The sequence below is a fragment of the Sorex fumeus genome, unplaced genomic scaffold (assembly GCF_029834395.1).
Source record: "Sorex fumeus unplaced genomic scaffold, SorFum_2.1 ptg000007l, whole genome shotgun sequence".
NCBI classification, from domain to species: domain Eukaryota; kingdom Metazoa; phylum Chordata; class Mammalia; order Eulipotyphla; family Soricidae; genus Sorex; species Sorex fumeus.
Genome location: NW_026606064.1, coordinates 17423320 through 17448082, shown reverse-complemented (window position 1 = coordinate 17448082; position 24763 = coordinate 17423320). Strand labels below are relative to the sequence as shown.

Here is a 24763-nt window from a genome sequence, read left to right as displayed (position 1 = left end):
CGGTTCTCTCAAATAAACAGCAAGATCAAGTAGAAATAATTAGTAAACAGAAAATAATAATACCCAAACTTCAACAAGAGCATATTTTCCTACTTGTAAGTTGTAAGGATTCCCATCATAACTAACAAAGATTGTGTTGCTTGAACCAAGGGAAAGAACTAAGTTATATTCAATATATTTTTCTGTCAATTTTTATACTTCCTAAAATTTGGGGACAAAGAAAGTCTGTTTAATGACTAATTATTCTGATCCAGTTATTTATACAAATTCCCAAATAACTGGTTAAAAAGAGCTAGTAAAAACAAGTCTCCTGATTCATTACAAGGTGAGAAGCTCAAACACTTTGTTTCCTTGTATATATGACTTACTACATTTTTTTAATGCTTTGCACATTACAAAACAAATTACATTTCTTGTTCCTTAAGAGAATTGTGTTCACTGGGGACATTTAGGTACAATGATTTAGTAATATGGCATCATACTATAGATCATGTTATAGTTTTCGTGTCTCTAGCAACAGACCCCAAGGCTGAAAAGCTAATCATTTTGTATAATTATTCAACCCCAGGGCATCTCTGTTGGAATCATCTAAAGTAACTGATTAACTACAGGGAAACCTGAGCACCAAAATGGAATGGAAACACTAGGGAATGAGTAACTTTGCTAATAGTCAGTCGCATAAGTATTCAATACTGAGGCAAATGGGAGTTTTGTCAAGTAACCTAAGGGGAAGATTTGATACCAAAGTTATAAATAGTAATTGAAAGGAGAAATGACAAATAACGCCTTTTATTTAACAGTGTAGCAACTCATTTGATGGATAGAGTATATGGATATTGATACCACCTAAAAGTAGGCACATTCCACTCTAATTTTTACTTTTTCAATAATACTTAAAGTTTAATTAACAAAATATCTACCCATGTATTGATGATGCTAGTTTTAATTATCTAATTTGAGTCACTTTAGCTTTTTCATATGAAAAGAATCTTTTACTAATACAAATATTAGTACAATGGAGGAAAATTAATATTTTGTTTTCTACTTGATATTGGTTCCAATCATTATTATAAAATCAAGAGTATACACTGATATTTAAACTGCGTCTGATTCTTGCTATTGTTTGTGGTGACATAGAATCCGTATTATTATGATCTTAATCTGTTTATTATTTTACATTTTAATGTAGGAAGTAAGTTAATTATATTTTAAATTATTCTTTTGGTATCATGTCATCAAAGTCTAGAGAGCTAACTTGAATATAAATAATAGGTATTATTTTTACTGTAAATTTTTATATAAAAGATATATAATCACTGAAAGTAAATCAAGCTAACTTTTCTCTTTTTAACTATAAAATTTACTGAAATTAAAAAAAAAGTTTTGAAAAATATCTTAGTATGTTGCTTTGATCATATAAATATACTAAGTTGGCTTAGAAATTAATATAAAAGCTGAAAAAATTAAGACAACAGAGATGAAAAAAGTAAATATCACTTAAAATAGATGAAATATTGAGTAAGAAAACGTTAGGTTGAATAAGAATTTAGCCCTGTAACATTGTCCTCTCATTGTTCATTGATTTGCTCGAGCAGACACCAATAACGTCCCCGTTGTGAGACTTGTTACTGTTTTTGGCATATTGAATATGTGATGGGGAGCTTGCCAGACTCTGTGGGCAGGATACCCTTGGTAGCTTGCTGGACTCTACTCCCGAGAGGGACAGAGGAATCCAACCTGGGTTGATCGCGTGCAAGGCAAATGCCCTACCCACTGTGCTATCGCTCCAGCCCGAGTAAGATTAAGAACAAGATAAATGGCAAATTTGTACTTACAAATTCATTTTTCTTTCTCTATTTTGAGCTAATGTCTTATACAATGAAAAAATAAATCACTCAGTACCTAGAAAATTTATGAAATTTTCCCACCAACATTCTCTAAGTCATTTGCACATTTCAGTGACTGCCCTCTCAAGTACTGGTGACATCTAATATATCATAATTTCCTAACAGAAAGTCCTTACAATTACATAACACTATTGTTATTCTTGAAATGTCCTGTAAAACCTGGGTCAAGAACAAAATTTGGAGATTATTTCTAATTTAGTGATAGATGATTGTGAACACAACTAAGTGAATAATAGAATAGCCAGCAAAGAAACAAACAAAAAAACCAAAAACATCTATATTCAATGGAGCATAATTGCATATGGACAATGTTGAAAATTTGGACATTGGGCTTGGTAATTTTACTATCAATAGAGATTGATGAAAGAAATATCACATATTTTTAAGGGAATAACGAGATGAATTTTTCCCAATCTTTATTTAAATATTTATGGTAAACCAAAGTTCCAGTATGTTCTAGAGAGGTGGATACATGGATATCATAAAGAAAAGACTCAACTGATAAATCTTTCTGATTTATATATAATAAACTGCAATTTTTAAATAAAATATGCATATATGCATAAATCATAAAATAATACATATGCATATATATAATTTATCATGACTGCTTCACTTAATCACTTAATCACTTAATCACTTAACTTCCCGTTAGTCGTTGATTTGCTCGAGCGGGCGCCAGTAACGTCTCCATTTGTCCCTGTCCCGTGCTAGTGTAGCCCAATGGCATCTGTTCGCTCTGGGAACATGAAGTGCCTCAAACCGATCATTCATGATCTTGATGAAGAAGTCTGACCATCTGGTAGGTGGGCGGCCACGTGGTCTTTTGACATCCTGTGGAATCCAGTCAGTAACAGCTCTAGTCCAATGGTCATCTTTAAATCTCATTATGTAACCAGCCCATCTGATTTTTGACACCTTGGCAAATGAGACAGCGTCCCTGATTCTTGATCATCAACGGATGTCGGAACTCCGGATTCTTTCTCTTATTTGAGTGAAACCTGATATTCCAAGCATAGCTCTTTCTATTCTTCTTTGGGAGACCTGAATAGCGTTCTCATAATGTTTGCGTAGGACACTACCTCCACTACTCAGCCCCCGCCACAATCCAGGATGCTTTCTGGACCCATGCGGACGCAAAGCGGCCGCACGACACATCATAAGACACTAAATACCCATCTTCCAGAATTGTCATACCATATTTGATAGGGTTCAAATATGGTAACACCTAAAAGGGAGATTAGAGGTCACCCCAAAAGCCTCTATCCCTCTCGGAAAGACTGGCAAGCTACTGAGAGTATTCCGCCCGCATGGAAGAGCCTGGCAAACTATCTGCTGTGTATTCGATATGCCCAAAACAGTAACTACAACTGGTCTCATTCACCTGACCCTGAAGGCTTCACCGACATGGCAGCACTGAAAAGGATGAGAAAGGAGAGGCCTATAAAATCTCAAGGCCGAACTAGGCTGCCACAACGAAGGAAGACAAAAATGATCGTCTGTACTTTCAATGCACGTATGCTAGCATCAGATACATCCATTGAGGACCTGATGGTACAAGTGCGAATGATCAAGTATGACATCATTTTTCTGAACGAGACAAGAAGGCATGAATCTCACCATGCTGTTTTCGACACTGGAGAAGAATTGTTCCTCGGAACATGCAATAAAAGAGGTGTCCGAGGCATCGGTGTCCTTGTCAACACAAACTTGGCCAAGAGCATTGATTCATTCGAATGCCTAACAATCCGAATCGGACGTTTACATTTGAATAGATGTGGCTCACTGCCTGTAGTTTCTATCTTCGTTGTCTACGCACCAACATCTCATTATGATGAAAGAGAAATCGAGAAGTTCTACATGGAGCTGGAGAAGTTCTATAAAGAAGACCACACCTTCTACAAGATCATTGTGGGTGATTTTAATGCCAAGATAGGACCGAGAAGATCAGCTGAAGAACTTCACATCGGGACCCATGGCCTAGAATGGAACGAACAGGGTGAGAAACTGTCTGAGTTCATCATGTCGACCAAGACCATCCATGGTAACTCACAGTTCCAGAAGGCAGAATCTTAACGTTGGACATGGGAGTCTCCCGGTGGACGATTCCACAATGAAATAGACCACATCATATTCAATCGACGGTTTTGCCTGACCGATGTCGCTGTTGTCCCAAAATTTCGAATGGGATCAGACCACCGTCTCCTTCGTGCAAAATTCTACTTCACAGAGTGGGGAGAAAGGGCTGCAAAGTTCAAAAAGAGAACTCCTAGAAAGACCACCAACTGGGAACTCTTTGGCACTATTGTGGCAACATGGGAAGATGCCATTGTTGACAACATTGAGGAGGAATACGATCGACTGGTTCAGCACCTCCATGAATGTGCGAGGAACGCCAAGAGAGAGATAGGCACAAAAAAATGCCTGTCTTTGAAAACTCTTGAGCTAATTCACCAGCCTGGTTTGGTGCATGCCTCCGGCAACCGCAAGCTAACTTCCGAGCCCGCAAAACAGTGCAGAGATGCGATCAAGGAAGACCTCAAAGAGAGAAGAGTAGAAGTACTGGTAGATGCGGCAGAAGCTGGGAAAAGTATTCGTAACGCCCGCCTGTCCTTCGCCAACTACAAGATCAAGATGACTGCCCTCCGACGTCCATCACATCTTCCAGAACGGCAATGGAGAAGATTATCCATGACTTCTACTCAAATCTCTTCGATAGCCATGTCCACTTGCCGACATACCAAATTCCACAGGATGGATATGTCGTTCCCAATGTTCTCCCTTCCGTAATCCGACATGCCATTTCATTGGTAAAGAAGAAAAACACCACCTGGCTCAGACAAGGTCCGACCTGAACACCTGAAGAACCTGCCGTCAGTACTCATCAATACACTGGCTCAGCTCTTCACTCGCTACCTGTCTGAATGCAATGTTCCGTCCCAATGGAAAACCAGCAGGACCGTACTACTGTTCAAGAAGGGAGACATCCATGACATTGGCAACTATCGCCCGATCTGCCTATTGTCTGTCATCTACAAGTTGTTCACTCGAGTCATCCTAAATTGGATTGGCAGAACACTGGATGAAGGACAACAATGCGAGCAAGCCGGGTTTCACAAAGGATTCAGCACCATCGACCATATCCACATGATAACCAAGCTCATTGAGGTTTCTCGGGAGTTCAAGATGCCACTCTGTTTAACGTGCATTGATTTAAAGAAGGCCTTTGATTCTGTTGAGACAGAAGCGGTCATTGAAGCCCTAGCCAATCAGGGCATTCAAGCCCAATACATCAAGATCCTCCGTGAGCTGTATTGCGGATTCACTACCAGGATCTCACCATTCTACAAAGAAGTGATCATTGATGTGAAGAGAGGGGTGATACCATTTCACCGGCAGGGTGATACCATTTCACCGAAACTCTTCAGTGCCACCCTCGAGAACATCATGCGACGACTGGAATGGGAAGGAATGGGTTTGAAGATTGATGGTCGGCAACTACACCACCTCCGCTTTGCTGATGACATTGTTTTAATATCACCAAACATCAGCCAAGCAGCACAAATGCTGGCCGACTTTGACTGTGAGTATGGAAAGTTAGGATTACAGCTGAATCTTACAAAGACAATGTTTATGAGAAACAGCCTTGTTCCTGATGCCCCATTCGCTCTCCATGGAACGACCATCTCCGAATGCAACAGCTATGTGTACCTAGGTCGAGAAGTCAACATGACCAATGACCTGGCACCTGAGCTGCGCAGGAGGAAGAGAGCAGCTTGGAACACCTTCAAGAATGTCGAAGAAATAGCTAAGAGGACGAAGAACCTCCGGCTCCGTGCACATTTCTTTGATTCCACTGTTCTTCCTGCATTAACATATGCCTCAGAGACCTGGACCCTATGCCTGCTTCACAGTAGGGTTTTAAATTTTATTTCCTAAAAGTCATTATTTGAAATTAATTTGAATAGCTTTAGGTTAGATTCAGTGGTAAAGATGGACAACATTTGAATATATAGATCTTTTTATGAATGACAAAATTACTCCTCTATATTTTATATATATAATTTAGAATTTCTGCAACGAAAAATAATAATTAATTTGAAAGAATAAACTAATAATTAATTTGTATATTCTGGCCCAAAGAAATATCACGGGGATTAAGTAGGTTGCCTTATATGTGGCTTCTCCCTGTTTTATCCCTGGCACTGGAGAAAATGGATATGGTCCCTGAGTACCATCAATAATAACCCCAAGCAATGAGCCAGGAGCAATCTGATAACTACTAATTATGCCAAAACATACACAAAAATGTAATTTTGAGTACCTAAGATAATGGGAGAATCGAAACATAATATTTGAAAATTTCAAAAGAAAAATTCTTTGATTTTTCAGTAATAACATTTGTTGCTTATATCAATATGTTAATATTTACTTATAATTCCCACCCATTGTCTTCACTATCTTTCATTGTTTATTTGCTAAAAAATGCGTGAAGAAATAATTGAATCAGCACTATAAGGATTGTTATGTGTAAATTAGATCTCTTATACTAACAATTCCTATGCTATTATTTTAGCCTTTATTCTTTCTCTGTAAATTGCCTATTAACTTATTAAAAATAATTTAGTCCAATAAAAGGTTTCAATTGCATGTGAAAAGACTTGGTTCTATGATTATATTTTTTGCATAAACTTTCCATTCTTCTTTTTAAAGCTAAGAAAGCAAAGGATGAGAATGTTATAATGTTTTGTTTCTTAATTTTCTTTTCAAACTGTAAGCTCTGAAATAGTGTTCAGAGTTCATTTGGATGGATGAGACCTAAAGCCTTGAATGTGGCATATATATATATATTTTAAAATTACGTAATTTTAAATAAAAATTAGTGTATCACACAGAATACATGTGAATACGACTTCATGAGAACAGTGACTGGCAGTTTTGAAATTTAATAATATAGTTATTAAGGACATACTGGTTATTTGGCAATATTTTTAACACTAAGGATAAAATAGAGCATTTATTAGCAAAGAGTCTGGTTCTTATTTTCACTAATTTTATGTTATATTGCAAGGAAGATAAAATTAGAGTTAAAAATCTATATAAAGATGATTCTATACAATGAAAACAAGGAAAGGAATTTGACAGAGTAGTTGATTGCAGCAGAGTTCCTAAATTCTATTGCCTATTACCAGATTTTTTAAAAAAATCACTGATTGTCTCTTAGAAAATTACCTAAGTGGACAAATAGAAAATATTCCACAGTTGTATTTGATTATACTACTGATCCCAAGGATCATTTTATCATTCTGTGTTTTTGTGTGTGTGTGTGTGTGTGTGTGTGTGTGTATGTATATGTGTGTGTGTGTGTGTGTGTGTGTCGGGGTTCAGGCAAGAGGGATGCAATAGCACACATTCACATTGGGAAATAATGAGATAGATTGTGACAAAGCTCAAGGCTTAATACATTGAGTAACATGCATTTTTTTCAGAACACTCAGTCATTGGATTTTCAGGGAAATTGATTGAAAAAATATATTTCTTCATTTTTGCAGTTAAAAAAGGTTACAATTAATACATAACATATTAATGTCATAGGAATATTCTACTGAAATTACAAAAACACTCTTTGAATTTCAACCCTAAAATATAGTGCACCCAAAACGCATCATAATAAAAATAAACAGAAGTAGATCTAAGAATCAATTATGTAATTAAGTGAATTTTGCCAGGTGGAAGCAACAAGAGAAAATGTACATTCCTCGTATTGCATTGCCATTATGAATAAGGCTTTCCCCGTGCCTAATAAATTCATTTTGTGAAAGGCATTTCTGTTTACAGTTCTTAGTAATCTTTCCTTTTCCCTTACAGAGATAAGGTTCCATCTACATCCTTCATGTTTCTCCTGTTGGCATGTTAATCCATTATTATACCCCACACCCTTCAAAAGCCCATTTTGCTTTATTTAGGGTTTATTAGTCAGGAATAGAGTAAAGGGTGCAAATTAGGCCTTGTAAATTCCAGCTGTCATAAAAATCAGCCTTCTGTGATTGATTAATAGAAGAATGCATCTGATTGTACAGTGCAAAACCCAGTTGCAGTTGTTTAATACGATTCTGTCAGCAAAACCTTCTCAGCTGACAATCTGGATGGAACAGCCATCTGGTTTTGAGGATTACAAATACTTTATCAAAATATTTATGACATGTTTCCTCTGAAAGATGATATCTTATCCCTTTCAATAGATTAATGCCTCGAGGGCAACTGCAAAGCTAAGTAGAGAGAAAAACTTAACTTTTAAATTTGTTGCAGTCAAAAGCACATCCATGCCCATTTTTTCTACTGTCACTAGGTTATTAAATTAACATCAGCTAGAGTTTTATTCTAAGATTTAACATCAGATTGCTAGAAGAAAAAGTTTACATTTAAATGGATAATTTGAGATTCAGTTACTTTTCTCTTTTATCAATTCGATGTGTCTATCTAAAATATGTAAATTAATGAACAATACTAAATGAGTATTTGGATTTAGAAGATGTCTCTTGATTTGTTGAGTAGTATATCAGTGAGCAGACATAAAGTGAATTTTCTTTTTTTAATATTAAGCTAACTAATATGCAATCTAGCTTTTAAAAAAAAACTTTACAACATAGTTAAAAGCTATGAGAACGTAGAGAAAAATACACTTGACTTTAACATTTACTTTGTTTTGACTTCTTTCTGCCATAAAAAATTTTGAAATTTACAGTGAAATGTCTATATACCCTTATATTTTGAAAGACTTATAAAAGTATAAGCACTATACTCAAATTTTTTAACTTTATGGAAATTAAACTAATTACAACAACATAGTAAAATGGACTTTGTCTCAGTAAATAGCTCAGAACATGCACTGAGGTTTGCCTGTCTTTTTCCATATAGCACATGCTAAAGAAACAAATAAACCTGCGTTTGTTTCAATTGATCTTTTTGCTGATATATGTTGTCATTTTACTTATGATAAAAATTTATGCTAAGAGATCATGTCCTTTGTTGTGGGTCAAATTTCTACCTGGGGATATTGATAGTGTTTTTAGTTTATCTATTTGGCACTTTCAAATTTCATATTTTCATTATTTATTGTACAGTTTAGCTCTGAAAACAAAATGATTTTTCTATTTCTTTAAAATAATTTTGAGCATCATAGTTTTAAATGTCAAAGTGGAATATACTAAAACTATGTGTCCTTCATATATTAACAGAGTTAATACTCAATTTGATTTATTTTAAAAGTTACAACAGGTTACAATATTCTAAGAAAATATTCAGCAAAAATTAGAAGACTATATTTAAGTTGTAAGTAGTTCATAAGCAACTGAAAAAGCATTGGTTTGATAATCAGAGATCTTTAGTAGTGAATTCAGAATTTGGACAGATATGATTTGACTGTAAACCTGACTATTTACTGGGGTTTGATTTAGAGTACTACCCAAATTCTCTGAGATTTAGCATAACCTAGAGATGATTATAATCAACCCTAAAGTGTTACTTCTGGAACTGAGTGAGAAAAGTGAGATCATATTTTTTTTTCAATCAGCACTTTGATTGGCACACAGAAACTGAGACTGTGTCTTCTCTTGTTTCATATATCATATACAGTTGGATAAATGTCAACAAGGACTTGATAGATATATAAGCTCAGAGTGAGAGAAGGTTAATTAAACCATAGAAATCTGAAAATTTATAACTAAATAAATATTAAGTGTGCATGACTTCACATGCCATTCCTGTTCAATTTTAGACCTCAATAAATGTCTAATTCTTTTCACTTTTATTCAAAACTATTACTACTAAACACTTAATAGAGTTCGAATTCATACAAAAGAGTGGAGCCTAATAAGTAAATGAAATTTAAATCCAATAGGGATAAGAGTGCAATTGATTTGAAATGAGAACTTTGGTGAGTAGTATTGTGTGTGATTGCAGTTAAGTTCTATATAATGTGCTCTGCACTATATTTTACTCTGGCATTATAAGGGAAGGATAATTTTCTACAGAAAAGGAAAAGAAGAAGAAAGAAAAATCAAATTGTTATAATAAAGTGGACAATACGTTATAACACTGTGTTCAAAATGAATACATAATGAACATACACTCATAGGAAATGGACTTGTTCACTGTATCTTAAACGAAAGCAAAATAAAAGAACTTGATATCTCATAGTAACCAAATAACCAGATTCTTGAAGGATCATTAAAATGTGTACCGACCTGTGTATTGTCTCTCTCTTCAAGGCTACTCAAAATCTGTTCGTTGTTTTCTTTGTTTTGGGCAATGCTTAGAGGTTACTCTTGGCAGGCTCAGGGAAATTTATGGGGCCCCAGAGATCAAACCTGAATGACCAGGGTTCAAACCCAGGTCTACTGCTGGCAAGACAAATGTTCTACTCAATGTACCTTGCTCTGGCCCTCAGAATGTTTCATCTTAACCTGTATTTGCTGGGGGGGGGGGGGGGGGGGGAAATGCTTGGGTGGTCAAAAACAAACATAACAACAAACAAAAGCACAAAGACCTAGGCTCACCCAGTGTTTTTGGTTAACTCTGTCTATGTCCAAACATATTCTTTATGCATGTCACCAGAAAGTATTTGGTATACTCTCTAATTCAGTTTTCTTAGAAAAGGTAGCACACTGTAGCACTGTCCTCCCCTTGTTCATCTATTTGCTTGAGCAGACACCAGTAACATCTCACAACAAATTGTGAGACTTACTGCTATTGTTTTTGGCATATCGAATATGTCACAGGTACCACTATAAAAATCAAGAGAGCTTACCTTTAGTATGTATTAAAATTTGTGGTTGTGCTATATACTCATTGGGAAAACAATCAAATGAGTGTTTCTTTCTCATGACATCCCTGCCAATCATATTGTCTATAGTCTATTTTAATATACGCCACTCTCATATATGTGAATTGTATCTCATTGTGCTTTTGATTTACATTTGCCTAATAATAAGTGATAATAAAATCTTTTTATTTGCCTATTGAATGTCTGAATATGTTCTTCAAAGGAAAATTCGGCCAACTCCCCACCTCATTTTGTAATATATGCATATATATATATATATGTATATATATGCATATATATGTATATATATATAAGTTAGATTTTGCTGCTGTTATTTTTGAATTTTATAATGATACCGATATGGAATTATAATCTTTAGGCTTTTCTAATGTCATGATGTCCATATAAGAGAGAGAAGAGGAATAAAACCCATACTTTTTTTTGATTTTATAGTTTGAATAGATAAGAAAGGTCTTTGTATAGTAGTAGAACAGATGCAAAAAAATCCAAGAAAGGGTAAGGCTCTTAATAGATTTCTAGATTATTCACAAGAGAAAATATAATGCATATGAGAGTGAGCTGTTGTGCATAAAGCTATGAAAGTATTGATAGGCAAGTAATTATGTTCAATTATTTAAGGACAGAATTAGCAAAAAAATATACATCTACTTCATTTATACACTTCTACTTAATAGATTATATAAGTTAAATGAATTTTTTTGGTAGTTTAGTATTGTACTTTCTTCAAAAATAAACATGGAGTAATATATATGCATTATATGTATATTTATATTTTACTGTATATCAACTGATATATGTGTGTTCTCAGATTGAGAATACTATTCAAACATTAAAATAGTAGCTGTAAATCCACACATTTACATTAAAGGCACTGAAGAAGCTTTAGTGTATATGCTAAATGAAAGAAAACAGTCAGAAAGGCTATATACTAAATGATTTGTATTAGAATGCATTCTAGAAGAATAATATTATAAGGACAGTACAAATATTATGATCTTTAGGAGTTAAAGGGCAGGGTTTGCTTAGTATGAAATTTGTGGGGTTTTGAAATTACTATGTTTTGATGCTATATATGCAGGCATATGACATTACACATTTGTTAAAACCCATAGAATTGTTCAACACAATAGATCAGTTGTAATTTAAGCAGTGAAATTTAATTAATATGGATGTGCAATGGTGGTGTAAATCTAAGCATATAATTGAGAAAGTTTTATTTACAATACAATTAATAGACATAGAACTACAAAAAGGAAGAAAAACACCATGGAAATGCAGAATATAAATTAGAAAGATACTTTTGTGAAATTGAAGAAAATTGTGATCAAACTGTTAAGCAGGTAGTCAATGTACAAGCAAAGAAACATAATAAATTAACTACACAAAATGAACAAAATCAAAGAGGATTGAAAGGCACTCGAGGAAAAGATGAAGTCAATATAAAGAGATGAAACATGAGCTGTCAAAGCTTAGGAAATACCTATGAGGTTAAAAAATAAAAACTAAAATAAAGTTACTGCAAAGTTGAAATAGAATGAACACAAGGCAGAATAAATACTAGAAAAGGTAGTGTCTTATATAAACGAGAGTTCTGGGGGAAAAAAGACTTCTACAACTGGTATTTTAAGAAATATCACAAGGAAAGAAAATATAAAACAAAAGAAGACTTCAAAACATGAATTGAAAAGTTTTTAGTTCATCTGAGGAAATATTGATCCATAATGAACTATTGTGAGATGTGTCCTCAAATTTCAAAAATAGTTAATAGGGTGAAAATCTTCAGATCCAGACTTGCATAGGATTGCTTTATAATGAAGGCATTTGAATAATACATGTAACCTTTACAGGGGACAAATAGAATACATAAAAGAACAAAAACTGGATATTCAAGAACTTGAGCAAAATTGATCACATGGATATTTTCTTAGAAATGTATTAAATTTGGAAGAACAGTACACAGAGCAAGGTGTTTGCCTTGAAAATTGTGACCTGGCTTTGACCTCTGGAAGTCCATGTAGTTCCTGAGCACTTCCAGGAGTCACTCCTGAGCACAGGTACAGGAGTAAGAGAGTAAGTGCTGAACACCACCACATTGGGCCCCAAAACCAAAAAATATAAAAATGTTTCAAAAGTATTAAATATTATATGATACAGGTAAAATAAAGTTATATATTTTACCAACCAATAATCAGTAAGTATAATCCATCTTAGAAAAAAAATCTAGATGTTAAACAACATGAAATTATGAAAAAGCTAAACCAATTATCATTAAATATGATAAAAATGAAATGTGACTATTATTTTCATGATATTTGAGAAAAACACCAGCTAAAGCATTTAAGAGAGGAGCAATAAAGTAGGATACAGATAAAATATTCTGAGTTTTTCATTTTACTAGATATCAAAAATGACACAGATAATAATTGGGTTCTTTCCATATCTAAAAATAAGCACAAAAATAGAATTAGGTTGGTATGGAATTTTATATTAGGTAGAAATTTAAAAGATATGAGTTATATTATTACACAATTATTATAGACTAATTTTAAATTTGCAGTAATTGTTGAAATAGGGAAAAATCAAATCATGATTTTAAAAGGAATTTTTATTGTGATTTCGTGGTTTGTAATGCTATGAGTAATGGTTTATAATCCCAGCATCATAATTCCAACATGACAGTGACCACTCTCCGCACACATGAAGGTACTGGCAGAGGGACAAATCCACGCAGGTTCCAGGGCCGAGATCTCCAAGCCTACTCGGATTGAAGTCGAGCATCCTCCACCCAGATCCTCCAAATTCCAGTAGGCGGGGGTCACACCCACCACCTGGCCCCCTGGCGCCGTGTAATCCCATCAACGGCCAAGACTCAGAGACTATAACATCCAGCTCCCCGACGAGAACAGTGCAATCTCTTGCCCCCGCGCCTGCCTGTTCCTTGCCAGGGCCCCTTGGAGGGGAGCAGGTTGAGCTTTCCTCCCCGCCCCAACCAGGGCTCCGGCAGCCGAAGACCTCCAGGACCAGCCACAACCATGCTGAGACCACTCTCCGCACACATGAAGGTACTGGCAGGGGGATAAATCCACGCGGGTTCCGGGGCCGAGATCTCCAAGCCTACTCGGATTGGAGTTGAGCATCCTCCACCCAGATCCTCCAAATTCCAGTAGGTGGGGGTCACACCCACCACCTGGCCCCCTGGCGCCATGTAATCCCATCAACAGCCAAGACTCAGAGACTATAAAATCCAGCTCCCGGACGAGAACAGTGCAGTCTCCTGCCCCCGCGCCTGCCTGTTCCTCGCCAGGGCCCCTTGGAGGGGAGCAGGTTGAGCTTTCCTCCCTGCCCCAACCAGGGCTCCGGCAGCCGAAGACCTCCAGGACCAGCCACCACCATGCTGAGACCACTCTCTGCACACATGAAGGTACTGGCAGAGGGACAAATCCATGCGGGTTCCGGGGCTGAGATCTCCGAGCCTACTCGGATTGGAGTCAAGCATCTTCCACCCAGATCCTCCAAATTCCAGTAGGTGGGGGTCACACCCACCACTTGGCCCCCTGGCGCCGTGTAATCCCATCAACAGCCAAGACTCAGAGACTATAAAATCCAGCTCCCGGAACCGCGCGGCCACATTCGCGGCCGTGCGACATCTTATCAGGACATCTTTTTTATGACATCTTATTATCTCACTCCTACTTTGGACAAACTTGCAGGCTATCGAATGTAGCCTGACCACAGGGCAGAGTCTGGCAAACTCCCCGTGGCGTACCAAATATGCCAAATACCAGTAACAATGATGGGTCTCATTCTCCTAAAGAGCCTTGAATATAATCTCAGGGCTAGGATGAAAGAGACGTTACTGGGGCCTGCTCGAGGCAATCGACGAATAACAGGATGATGAAATGAAATGAAAAAATGACAGTGATAACCAGTTTACTCTACTGTAAAAACTCTACCTTACACGTGCGCACAGGGGAGGGATGTGAAGATGATGATGTGTTGTTGGTGGGCTCTCACAGCAGCTCTTTCTCACTGCCCACATTTGGTGCTCTCGAGCTGCTGTGTATGGATCGGATTGGGATGGCTCTTCCTTTGTGCTTTGCTTATGTGTGTACTGCTATGCTCTCTTCTGTCTTTCTCTCTATTTCTGACTCTGTCTCTGTAGTCTCTCCTCTGGTCTCTTCTGATCTCTCTCTCTCTCTGGAGCTCTCTCTCTCTCTGGAGCTCTTCTGCTTTTCTCTCTGGAGCCCTTTGCTCTGGATTCTAACTCTCTCCCCCGGATTCTGACTCTGCCCCTGGATTCTTTCTCTGGTCCCTTGATTCTTAATCTGCTTCTTCTCCACTCTTACAATCTTAGTTTATATAGCAGTCACATAGGGTGTTGACACAAAGGTGGGTTGAACATTAATAAAATCAACAAAGAGAGGTAAGACTACTCCTCTAGGAGTTTAATTTAAGGGTAAAATCTCATCTAAAGAGATTAGTCTGAATTACTAGAAGATTCGCTTAATGGCAGGATCCCATTCAGGGTGTGTTGCTTTCTTCTTTCCTCAGCTAGCAATCCACTTAAATAGTTGTAGTAAAACTACTTCTAATATTTCTATCAATGTCATTCTGTATGAGCGCAGTGAGAGATATGTCAACTTAAAGTTTGGTTCTTCCTGGGGACATCTTACTACAGTCGTCAGGCCAGGATAGTCTTCCTAACCCCAGCAGGGTCCTAGTCTCATCATTACTTTTGGATCATGACAGCGTTTGTCTATGATCATGCTCTCAACTTATTGTTGAGTATTGTGGTGCTTTGGCCTGGCCTATTTTGATGCCAGGGTAGCTCACGGCTTGCCCTGGTCCATTCAGTCCCTCATTGGGAATCTACTTTTGGGGTGCTAGGAACCTAAGGGCAATGGAGTGGAGAGCAGATGCCCAGGAGTAAGTATTATTGGAGCCAATCAACTCCCAAGTTAGAAAGCATAATATTAAATGTCTTCCTGTGTCCATACAGAAAGGACATTGCTTTAAGGTAAACTAAGTTCCCTGTGGCAAGACTGAAAGGACAAACCCATTGTTAACCTATACTCTACCATCTCCAGCTCCCAATGACCCTAAACCCTATCCCTCTCAATCCCTTTCCCCAGCAGACTCAGTTGGGTACATCAGTTCTCCCATTATGTTGTCTTTGAACCTATTTTTCTATCTTGCTATCTATCTTCAAGTCCTATCTACGAGAGAGTTCATTCTGCATTTATCCCTATTCTTTTGACTGGCTTTATTCAGCATGACATCCTCTAATTTTTGCTGCAAATTGAATGATTTTTTTTCTTTCATACAACTGCATGGTATTCCTTTGTGTATATATATCATAACCTCTTGATCCATTCATCTGTACTTGAACATTGGGCTGTTTCTATATCTTGGCTACTACACTAAGTGCAGTGATGAGTGTAAATGTGCATATTTCCTTTTTAGTTGATGGTTTTATGTTTGGGGAGTAGATGATGAGAAGAGGTATTGCTGGATTTTATGGTAGTTCTATTCCTATTATTTATCAAGATATGTACTCATATTAGGAAAACTGCTATCATAGTAAAAGGGACAAAGATGATCATAAATAAAATAAAATTAATTTATGCAGCAAAGAATACTAAATAACAAAAATAATATTCGTAACTTATTGTTACAATTTATGAATAATGGATATATTCATTTATATCCAAATGGATATAAAATATGGTACATTTCTAGATTTTAAAATCAGTCTTAAAATAGTTTAAAAATATACTTAGGAAATTTGTGAAGGAAAAAAGAGAATGAGATAGAAGTTCATGAAAGAATATTGGACTCTTTAGAGTGGAAAAAAAGTAGAGAGCAACTTTTGGGGAAAGGTGTAAAAAATTTCTCCAAATTGTCTCAACCTGGAGTTCTCTGCATACACAAGAGTTAACCTGGGAAAAAACAAGACACCCAGTGGTCTTTGCGACACATTCTTATTACAACCTTAAAATGTAGCTTTTTCTTTGTAGAGGAGCTCATTCAGAGGGACAGTGTCTCACTCTATGCCTTCCTGTGGAACATCAGTTTCTCCATCTCCAAATAATTCAGTATTTTCCTATAAAAGGGATGTGTACCTTATGTTTTATAGAATCTTTAAGGTTAGGAAATTTCTTCTGAATTTCCTTTTTACCTAAAAACTCATTACCAAGGCCTCCAAATCTGTCTGCAATATTCTCCGCTCTCTTCTGGTATTTTCCAGAACTATACATGAATGTGTTTGTTCAATCTAAAGCACACATCATCTTTCTTCTAATGTCATGGATGGTATTTATTTTAACTAACTGTCATCTTATCTCACTATTTCATTTCATTATACACAGATTATGTTGGAGATCATGCCAGGACTTACAAGGCAAGCGCTTTACCCCTCTGTTCCCCTGTACTATTATTCTGACCCTTTATAAAGCTTCTTTAACGCATACCTACTCTTTGGTGATGGTAAATTCAGATTTATTCAAATCATAGTGTTTATTTGGTAGAGGATAATCCCACCTCCAGGGTCTAAAATGTGCCAAAGTTCTTTCGCATTTTTTTAAAATATACTTACATCTTTTGTTTCTGTGTTATTATGTGCACAACTCTTTCCATGTGAGAATTAATTTGTGTATGACTCAAAATCCTAGAGCCAATTTCCTTCTTAAAAGAAGTTCTGTTTGAAGTTATTAAACAACAGTATGAAGACATTTAAACATAAATAAGATTTTTTACACTCTTTTAAAAATTTTTTTTCTAAAAATAATATGGAATGCTTCATGAATTTGCATGTCATCCTTGCGCAGGGGCCATGCTAATCTTCTCTGCATTATTCCAATTTTAGTATATGTGCTGCCGAAGTGAGCACTGTTTACACTTTTTGTTTTAAAGTTTACGAGATTGATCACCTTACACTTCATTCTTAAAGGATTAAAAAACAAAACAATATATTCTTCTTAGTTTTGATCTGTAGCACTGTAGCACTGTCCTCCTATTGCTCATCAATTTGCTAGAGTGGGCCCAGTAACGTCTCCATTGTGAGACTTGTTGTTACTGTGTTTGGCATATCATATACACCACTAGTAGATTTTCAGGCTTTGCCGTGTGGGCAAGATACTCTCAGTAGCTTGCTGGGCTCTCAGAGGGGGTGAAGGAATTGAACTCGGGTCGGCCACATGGGCCACATGCAAGGCAAATGCCCTACCCACTGTGCTACTGCTCCAGCCCAGTTTTGATCTGTACCAATTGACAATAGAAAATAAATTAACCAATTAAAAAATGGGGTGGATGGGGTCACATCTGGCAGTGCTAAGTATAACTTTCTAGCTCTCTAATTGGGGATCATTCCTGGTAGTGCTCGGCTGACCATTTGGAGTGCTGGGTATTGAATCTGAGTTGGCTGCATGCAAGACAACTACTCTGTACACCTTCCTATCACCGCAATCACCTAAGTGAGTCATTTTCAAAAGGTAAAGGTAAAGGTAAAGGCCCTCCCATTGATCGTCGATTTGCTCGAGCGGGCCCAGTAACGTCTCCATTGGAGACTTTGTTGTTACTGTGTCTGGCATATCGAATACTCTCGGTAGCTTGCCGGGCTCTCCGAGAGGGGCAGAGGAATCGAACTCGGGTCGGCCATGTTGGCTGCTTGTAAGGTGAACGCCCTACCCGCTGGGCTAGAGCGATAGCACAGCAGTAGGGCGTTCGCCTTACAAGCGGCCAAGAAGGCTGACCCGAGTTCAATTCCTCCGCCCCTCTCGGAGAGCCCGGCAAGCTACCAAGATATGCCAGACACAGTAACAACAAAGTCTCCAATGGAGACGTTACTGGGCCCACTGGAGCAAATTTTCAAAAGAAACAATTTAAATAAAATTTAAATAAAATTTATGTTTTAGGGTGGATACATACTTACTAAACACTTAAATTGTGTCCCTGTCTTCTGATTCTGACATAGCAAGTACAACCAATGGACACCCTCTGTGAAACACTTTAGTCAGGTATAGGGAAGAAATAATTATCCAACTCAAGTGATAATGAAGAAAGAGAAATACATTAAAAAAATTCTGCAAATAAGATTTCTGAGTTGAATTCTGGGACAGAATTAATTGAATAAAGGCTTGAGGAAGTCTATGAACTTTCTAAGGAATCAACCACAATGCATGTGTTAAATCAATCTTGTGAGTGTATCTTAGGAGAACAGTATATAACAAGCAAAGGTACCAGTAGACTCAATCTTACATCCAATATGGAAACATCTATCATCTATTAAAACCTTCCAAAGATATTTGACTTAAGGAAAAAAAATATATATATTAAGATGTACAGAAAATAGTAGAATAGAAATATAAGTTATCAGAATCAATTTAATGTACTTTCTGGCTAAAATGATTCATTTCTTTTTTAGCTATAAATTAAAATGTAAGAGAAATTATGAACTTGACACCCTGTAGAATTGAAAGTCAACCTTGATCCTATTATCTGTTAGCCATTAAACCATTGGTAAGGTAGTTAACTTTGCATGACCTATTTTTCCTCACCAATAAAAAATCATCTTGCTGAAAGTCTTAGGAGATAAATGTATTTTACCTTTGTCCATAACAGTAAAAAGAGTCTTAAGTTTTGATATTTCTGTATTAGACATGTTTTGGTGTTTGGTCTGTGCCCTGGACAGTCATATTGGTGTGATAATCTTATTTCTTATTTTCTAGAGGAAAATTACAACATTAAATATATGAACTAATTGGCCATTTGGCAACTGGAGAATTCAATACCTCCATTCACGCTTTTGCATTTTAGAATTGAAATAAATTCAAAGCAACAGGAAAGCTGTGTTATAGAGGAGCCAAAACTCTAAGTAAAAGCAATTTACTCTGAATCCTTTATTTAAAGAAAAAAAGAATAATAAAAGGAATGAAAGTACAAAATAAATAAATGGGAGCAGAGGAATAGTATAGAAGGAAATGTGTTGGTCTTGCATAAGGCCAACCCTGGTTCAATTTCCTGTACCACATACAATTCCCAGGAAATCACCAGGAGTGACCCAAGAGAACAGTACCAGGATCAGCCCCTAAGCACCATTTGGTATAGTTTAAACCCTACCTCCCACTTTTCCCTCAAAATAACTAGACACAAAGAACCAAACAAAATAGCCCCAGGAAAATAGGAACAGTCTATAACTATACCCTAGTCTCTTATTGTCTGTTCATTGGGTTTCTTAGTTCATTTTTCACCTCTTTTCATTGCTTTCAGCAATACCTATTTTATTAATTTTAGTTTAATTTTTTTCTTACCTAGCTGGCTATTGCTTTGCATTTTAATAGTCTGATGCAATGAATTATTTAAAACGTTTCTTTCCATAAACATACTGAGACATTTTAGCCACTATTATCTCTATTTCACTTCATTATCTTATATAATTTTAATGACAAAAAGTCAATATTTTTGTGTTCAGGAACTCTCAGGTGTTCTACAAGGGGTCATTCCTAAAAATTGACCTGGAAGGGTGTACCTGACAGTTAAGAGTTTTAGTACTCAGGTCAGACCCGGAAAAATTATATATTATTGGAGCTCACCAGAGGTGCACCTGTGGTTCGGGGGTTTAAAATTGAAGCCTCTTTCATGCCAAGCATGCTACCACCTCTTTGAGCTATCTTTTGAGCTATGTGTGTTCTAAATCAATTATTTTTAAACACAGTTAATTTAACAGGGTATGTCTGCTTTCAAGTTTTTGCTGAAAATACTTTTTATATTCATCCCAAATCCTGGGATGTCATCTTCCCTGGTACTAGGCCAGAGAAAATATGGGTAGTATGCACTGTTTGTGCATAACATGGAAATATTGTAGATATAATCAAGTAAAAGGTTAACATTATTTCTTCTCCAAACTGATAAACTACAAAATTTAAGCAAACACACTGGATTTGCCAAATAAATTTAATTTTCTATGATTCCTTCTGTTTGCTTTTCTTAGACTTCCTCGTTAAGAAATCTAAAATTATCTTGAAAAGTGTATAACTTTCATAATAATTATGGAATTTTATTAAAAATATTTATGATTTTATAAGAACTAAAGGGATATGCTGAAATAAAAAAGAGCACTGGTCAGTAATGAGGTTATTAGTAATTCATTTAGAATGCAAATATTGCTCCCACATGTATAACATTGAGCAGATAGAATAGTTACTTTTTATTGACTCTGGCTTTTACTTCTGCCAAAAATTGAGAATTTAAGAAAAGGAAGAAAGCAAAAATGACTTCATTTTAAAATAACATAGAAGGACCTTGCATTATTTTATAACAAAATAAATATTTTCCAACTTCTCAAGTCTGTAAGAGTTTTCAAAACATATGAGGTTTTACAGTTTTTTCTCTTTTCATTTAATCCCACTTATGTTCTTTCAAGGCATTTTATTTAGTGTATAATAAGATTTTATATTAAAAATTCCATTGCTTTCCCTTTTCTGTGTGGTAAAACCAGCCACAAATGGCCCTTTGTTGAAAATATTCTTGGTAACATGTTCTATCTAGTGAAACCTTTACAGTGATTTTCCTGACCAACAAAAGGACTCAATCTTAAGAGTGCAAAAGGTCTTAGTATTATAAACCTTCTTATAAGCTTCATTATTTTCCACCGTCAATTGCACTTAAAAACGAATTAGGCAGGGCAATTATTTTAACCTTCAAAAAAAATTATTCAAAGCTAGAATATATGATCCAAAGGTCAAAGACAATCTGCCCAAGCTTGTCTTTATACCTCAAATTTTTATAAACCCCAAATTATGCGTTGTTATATTTCTGAGGGAATATTTTTGTCATGGCGCTAACATAAATGTCTTTTTATCTTTCCTTGCAAAACGTATAACAACAGGAGGGAAAGAGACCACTAGAGAAGAGAAAAGAAAGAAAAACGCACAAAAGAAGGAAGAAAAATAAAAAATATGAAGCCCTTCCATACCTGGAATGGTTTGGGCTGATAGAAAAGAGAGCTAATATAGGTGCATGCCCTCACACCATTTCTGAAGTGTTTGTCATCCATTCTCCTTGGTTCCTGGAGAACAAAAATGGTAGCTCAACTAGGCAGAGAGAATAGAACCAAGATGTGGAAAAGGAACACTTCTATCAGTGTTCTGGTGGCACCAAGACCAAGAAAGCATAAAAACTACACTGGGCACAGCATTCTGTGAGCGTCATTTATTTGTTTGTTTATTTATTTGTTTATTTATTTATTCTTTCAGCTTTATAAATGACCTGTTATGTTTCAAACAGTCTCGGATCTTGCTAAGCTCCCAACAGTGGGCTGCCACTCCTGGCATGAGTTGGTAGCAGCCTTTAATGAGAAGACTCAAACCCAGGCTGCAGCTTTGGCTCTGTCCCCAAGGGCTCATGGTTTAAGCTGATATGGTATTGTCCCCTCAGAGAGGTTCCTGCCAGGTGCTGAGCACTAAGGTCATTCACAAAATTCAGTTTCATATGAAGAGAACTCAGTGGATTACAAGAAGAGTCTGAGATCTTGGTGAGGCCACTCTTCACCCAGACTGGGAACGGCCATTCCAGGTGAGCCCTGCCTGGAGGGTTCTAAGCTTTAACTGATGGGACAAGCCTTGACTCTACCTCAACGCAGTCAAGATCCTGCGAATTACAGATTCACAGTGACTGGACAATCAGACAAAACTGAGGGTGCAGCTGGCTCAGAAATGAAGGTTCCCCTGCGTGTGCATGATAAAAACATTAATATGTGTTATGTATTAAATAAATGGAGTGATAGCATAGCGGGTAGGGCTCTTGCCTTGCATGGGGCAGACCTGGTCAATCCGAGTTCAATTCCTCTGCCCCTTCTCAGAGAGCCCAGCAAACTACTGAGAGTATCTCGCCTGCACAGCAAAGCCTGGCAAGCTACCCGTGATGTATTCGATATGCCAAACACAGTAACAACAAGTGTCACAATAGAGATGTTACAAGACCCACGCGAGCAAATCGATGAGCAATGGGAGGACAGTGATACAGTGCTATAAACATTAAATATATATAAAGGATTTGTTTACACATACATCCACTGTAATATATAAATGCATTAAAATACAGATGAAACAAGAGAACAAACATAGATGTTTAAATAATTATCTAATAAATATATTTATTTAGAAATAAAACTAATGTTTATTAGTATTGATAGATATTCATATTTGATTAATAAATTAATAATTTAATATTAGATATTAAATATAATCATGCCACTATCAATTATTGAAGCTAATGAAGTTGGGTGGAGATAATAGTTGGTAAAATTGTTCAGTATGTGAATGGAATATATTTATAAATATATATTTATATATATTTGTATGGGGACAAAAATATTTATGTGCCAATTATTTATGTGCCTGGCAAGCTATGGAGAGTATCCCACCCACATGGTAGAGACTGGCAAGCTCCCCGTGGTGTATTCGATATGCCAAAAACAGTAATAACAAGTCTCACAATGGAGATGTTACTGGTGCCCGCTTGAGAAAATCGATAAACAATGGAAGGACAGTGCTACAGTGCTACAATAATTAAGAGATAAAATGATTTATCTACAACTAGACAGAAGACACTGAGCAAAAGCACTCCACAGAGATTTAGTGTGGGGGGCCGAAGTGATAGTACAGTGAGTTGGGTGATCGCTTTGGAATGCCTGGCCCAGATTTGATGTCCAGCAACCCATATGATCCTCCGAGCACCACCAGGAATAACTCCACAGTACAGGTCCAAAAGAAAGCCCTGAGTGTCTCAAGGTGTCATCAAAAAAGAAGGGAGATAGAGAGGAGAGAGAGAGAGACAGAAAGAGAGACAGAGAGACAGACACAGAGAGAGAGGAAAACAGAGAGGAAGAGAGAGAGAGGGAGAGGGGCAGAGAAACAGAGAGACAGAGAGAGACAGAGAGAGAGCGCTTCATACTTCAGGGTCAGAAAGAGATTGGTTGGCAGAACCAGATAGGGCGAGACTATTCCCCATGGGCAGCGGTTGGAGCAGCAGTTTCCTGAGGGCATTATTGGGAGCTACTATCCCAATGTTTGGAGGAAATTCGACATACTGGAGATGAGCCCCACCCTTTCGGCATGCCTTCATACATCCCTCCTCAAGCTGGTACTGACAAATGTAAAAATATCACTGCAGCTACAAAGTTCAGCTTGCAGAATAGATCTTTATTTCTTCATCTGAAAGAAAAAAAATAGGAAACTCTTTAAAGCAAATGAGAATTAAGATATAAATGTTCAGAATCTATGGGATTCAGTGAAAGCACTATCAGTGGGTATTCATAGCAGTCCAGGCTAAAGCTGGGAAATAAGAAAAAGCTCAAATAAATAACCTACCCTCACAGCATAAAGAATGAGAACAAAAATGAATTGCAAAGTAGAAGAAAGAGAATAATTTAAAAAAATAGAGAAGTTAATGATATGTAAATTAATAATATAGGAATCAAGGCAATCATCATAAGGCAAATAAAGCCAGAAGCTGGTTTTTTAAAAGCTTCTCAAGATTGAAAATCCCTTGAAAAACCAATGAAAGAATTGAGAGAGGATGTACAAATGTCCCCAAAAGCAAATGCCTAGGAACAGACGTATACATTCACAAGGTCTACCAAGACCTGAATGAAAACTTGCTAACTATACTCCTTCACCTCTTCTAAAATACTTTAAAAACAAAAAAAAAATCAGAATTCCATCCTAACATTCTCTATGAATCCAACACTGTTCTTAAACTTCAAACCTTAAAAACTCTAAGTCAATCAATATCCCTCATTAACTTTAATGCTAAAATCCTGAAAAAAAACTTAGCAAACTAAATCCAAAACTTCATCAAGCAAATTACATGCCTGATCAGGTGGGATTTATTCCAGGGACAGAGGGATTCAGTATATGCAAATTAATTAGTATAATAAATTTCAGTAAAATGATAGATAAAAATCATGTATTTATATTCAGAGATGCAGTAGAGGGAATTACACATTAAACAT

The 24763-nt window shown here is 36.5% G+C and overlaps 1 non-coding gene across 1 annotated transcript; it reads right to left on the bottom strand.

Moving 5' to 3' along the window:
• Positions 1-17534: 17534 nt before the first annotated feature.
• On the bottom strand, positions 17535-17641 carry LOC130016935 (U6 spliceosomal RNA). Its single transcript, XR_008791291.1, has one exon. It is a non-coding gene; the product is annotated as a U6 spliceosomal RNA (small nuclear RNA).
• Positions 17642-24763: the final 7122 nt, after the last annotated feature.